This window comes from Carlito syrichta, unplaced genomic scaffold (assembly GCF_000164805.1).
Source record: "Carlito syrichta isolate Samal-C Ts95f unplaced genomic scaffold, Tarsius_syrichta-2.0.1 Scaffold303035, whole genome shotgun sequence".
Taxonomy (NCBI): Eukaryota; Metazoa; Chordata; class Mammalia; order Primates; family Tarsiidae; genus Carlito; species Carlito syrichta.
The window spans coordinates 7,179-11,312 of NW_007247131.1; positions in this window are offsets into that span (position 1 = coordinate 7,179).

The following is a 4,134-nucleotide window of genomic DNA, read 5'->3' on the forward strand; positions in this document are numbered from 1 at the left end:
CCACTAGCTGGCGTCTGCAGTACTCAGCTGAGATGAGCAGAGGGGTGGGGACCGTGTGGATGCAAACGCATAATCCTCACAGCTCTGCAGAGTGTGGGCCCATTTGCATAAATATTGTTTGCAAAAAGCAATTAGTGGTTCATTTACATGCAGTGAAGTAGCAATTTGCACTTTTTTCCAGGAACACTGTCTTTGCCCATGTGCACTAATTCGATGCCTTGTCGTTGGCCTTCTAATGGTAAGGTGTTGCCATTTTTCATTTTTGATTCTTCTTTTGGTTGCCTGAGCTACAGAATTTTATTTTTAAAGAAGGAAGTGCCACGTGAAAGGCAGAAGTTCTTCAATGTTGCATTCCCGTCCACCCACTCCTCCACTGCCCCTTCCCCCCGGGAATCAGATGTTCTCCAGACGGGGGCCATTTTCATGTCTGTCCTGTGCCTCAGAGCTCCAGGAATGATTGGTGGTGTCATCTGGCTCTGAGTGGGGGAGAGCACCACCTATATGGCATGTGGGGGTGCTCCGCTAAGTCAAACGAGGCCTGCTCAGGAAACAGGGAGGTGGGTCCCTCCTGGGCTCCAGCCATGCCTCTCCTGCCTGGTGAGCACCTGCGCCTTTTTCTGACTGTGTTCAAGCTTCCACATTCCTCTACACCTCCCCAAGTGGTTTTCTCAGCCTCTTACCTGTATATATGTTAGTGAAGCTTTCTCAATGGGGCAGTGATTGACCCGCTCCGCCCTCCCCAGCTTGGGTCAGGGTGCTGCGAAGAAGTGTCTGCCTGAGGCAGGAGAGATGACCTGGGGCCATCCTGGTGTCCGGTGACCTGGGAGAGAAATGTGGAGTATGAGCTAGCTCATACCAAGTTGCTCCAAGCATGCATGGCCTGCTCCATAACTCAATGATAGCAAATGCAGTTACAGTCTCAGCCGAAGCCCTCCTCTCATCTCAGCCAACACACACAATGCTTTGCTCCCCTGTGTTCCTGGAGGCCCTTCTCAGTTGCCTCCTCCTGCTGTTTCCCCATCGCCTCTGCCCCACAGCCCCCCATCGCCTCTGCCCCACAGCCCCACGGGGAGAGAGCTAGGTGTCCCTGAGTCCTGTGTTCAAAACTCCTCAGCCCCCAAGTGAATATAAAGTCTCAAGCCATGCCCTCAGGGCTAAGGCAGCAGATGACCCAACAGGGAGGCATTGCCCAAATTCCAAAGAAAGTCCTGTGGACAAAGGAGCCAAACTCTGTAAAATGTAGAACAAGGTTTATTCTAATGTGAGTTACCGTGGCCTGTGACACAGTCTCAAGAAGCCCTGAGAAGTGTGCCAAAAATAGTTGAATTGTAGCTTGACTTTACACATTTTTAGGGGGACAAGTCACAGGTAAAAATAATACATGAGAAGTTTGCACTGGTTGGCCCAGGAAGGCAGAACGTCTCCAAGCAAGTGGCTTACAGGTCATAGGTGGATTCAAATATTTCCCAATTGGCAATTGGTAGATAGAGTTAAGTTCCGTCTAAAGAAAGAATTTTGAAATCAGTAAAATAAATGCTTAAGTTGTGCTATGGAAGGTTGAGGAAGCCAAGGCTCTTGATATGTAGCCTTGTAGGTGGCAGCCCTGGGAAAGAATAGATGGCAGATGTCTTAAAAGGTGTTTGACTCCTCTGAGGACCCCACAGGAAAGGGATTCTATACAGATGCAAATTTCCCCAAGAGCTGGCTTTGCAGGGTCATAAAATAGTTTTGATTTCTTTCTTTATCAGTTATGTGATATTATGCCAGAGTCAGGTTGGAAAGTAAGCCACATGATACAGGGTTAATAAAAACCGGTCTGATGAGACTTTGTGGGGCGTGACTCCCCAGGCCCCTTAGAAATTCAGCAAGACAGAAAATCCAAGGTCAGAGTTTAGCCCTCAGTCCACACTGTGAAAGAGCGTTGTGGACCTCCACAAAGAGAAAGAGAAGCTGGACTCCCCGGTGATCATGGATGAATGGACAGATAAGATCCCCAAACAAGACAGACTGTAGGACGGCACCTCACTGTCAGGGGCAAGGGGGGCTCAGGTGTCTAGCGGTCAGCCAAGTCAGAGAGGGAGCCGGAATGTCCTGACAATGAGAGGCCGAGGCGATGGAGAACAGGACTTGGTGCCCCCAGAGGAATGACAGGGACGCTGTTCGATCGACAAGTTCTTTATTGTTATAAGAGGTGAGGGGGACGTTCCTAGGGCAGCCTGCCTTTGACATCAGGAGGCCCTTGCCCCGTTTCTGGACCTGGGCTGGGATTCAGATCCGGAACACCATTCTCCAGCAAATTCTAACACTTTTATAGAGCACCTTGAGATTTCTAGATATAAAACTACGCTATCCTCCAATAAAGACGATACTACCTCTTCATTTTTTCGGTGTACTGCTCGATATTTTCTGGCCTTTGTTAGGTGGAATTGCCTCCAAAGTGGCCAGTCGTAGTTGTGACAGTGAACACTCCTTGTTGTTCTGGATTTGAGTAGATGCAGATTTACGATACTGTGTTAAGGGAGTCTTTAGCATAGTCAGGCAGTTTTCTTCTTATTTTACATAGAGTTTTAAAAAAACAGGAATGGAGAAGCAATGGTAGGAAATGCCTTTTAGATATCCCTTGACACAAAAATGTGGTTTTTTTATTCATTGAGGTAGCGTCTTGTTGGTAGGTTTCCCAAAGCTAAGGTATTCTTGCATTTGCAGAATAAATTCTAGTTACTCATGGGTTTTCTTATTTTCTTAACATGTTGGGTTGTATTCAGTTTGCTGATAATTTATTTGAAAAATTTAGACACCAATATTTGTATATGAAATTTCTTATTACTTTTCTCCCCCCAATTCTAATAAGATTTTGGTATTAATGTAATGTTGACTTTTAAAAATAAATTTTGTGGCAGGCACGGTGGCTCACGTCTGTTAGGGTACGGACAGGGTGAAGGCAGATGGATAGAGGGAGAGAGGAGAGACTCAGGGAGGTGCAGCACTGCCTGAGCTGGCGTGCAGGAGGTGCTGTGCTGACAACTCAGAGATCCAAGTAAATGCAAAGAATTGCAACACACAGAGGTGAGAAAAGAAAAGATTTATTTAAGAAAAGTTCACCCCCCACAGACAGGGCGTGGGCCTACACTCCAGGTGAGTGTGGTGTGGTAGAGTCCTGGCTTAAATCCTTCTCTTGGAGATGTTGCACGTGACTGCTGTGACTGCTGTGACTTCCTTCTCGACCACCTGTGGATGTCTTGGAGAACCTGTGACACAGAGACCCACTGATGTCCGCCCACATCATCATAGCTCTCAGAGAAGGGAGTGACAAGGATTCTAATGCTCCTGCATCTTCCCAAGCAACATTCCTTAGAGATAGTGGAGGGTGCGCCCCCCCCTTATCTCCTAGGCCTTCCCAGTGGGTGGCTTCGGGGATCCTTGGCTTCCCTGTAGACAGTGCCCGATTTACTGGAAGATCGAATCCCCACCTGTTCCCCCGCTGAGCGGTCATAGCTTTTGTAATCACACGTTTCATGACTTTTACAATCCTTGCCCATTGCATGATGTCTTAGGCCTTGTGAATTCCCTTGACTCTCGGCAAGCTTGATTGCCACTAGGAGATACCTCAGATACCTGGAAGTCTGTCTCTGAAAAGACAAAGTCAGTAAAGTTAAGTTTACCTAAAGTGTGCATTTCTCCCAAAGCATGGTTTCTACGTTCTCATCATTGTGTCAGGGTTTAAGAACAAGAAAAATGGCTTCCCACTCTTGGTCTGTCCTTCCAGCCACCATCTGGGTGAGTTGGCAGGGTGGGAGCAGGGCAGGGGTGTGTCCCTCCTGTGAGTGCCACGGGGAGGGTCTGGAGGCCGCTTCCCCCACAGAGACCAAGATCCCTTCAGAGACACTGAGACTCCCCAGAGGAGAAACTCCTCCTGTAGGTGAGGGCTGAGCCCGCAGGGACCTGGTCCCCTGAGACCCTCAGCCTCCTTTGGGATGGCCAGAGCAGCTGAGCTCTAGTCGCCCATTGTCTCTGCTTTCCCCACCTCCGAGCTCACCAAGCCTCCACACCCCCCAAGGAGAGAGAAAGGGAAAACCACTGCCAAGGGAGGGGATTCTCTGGGGAAGGGGATGGGGAGGGGGTGGCCGGGGAGGC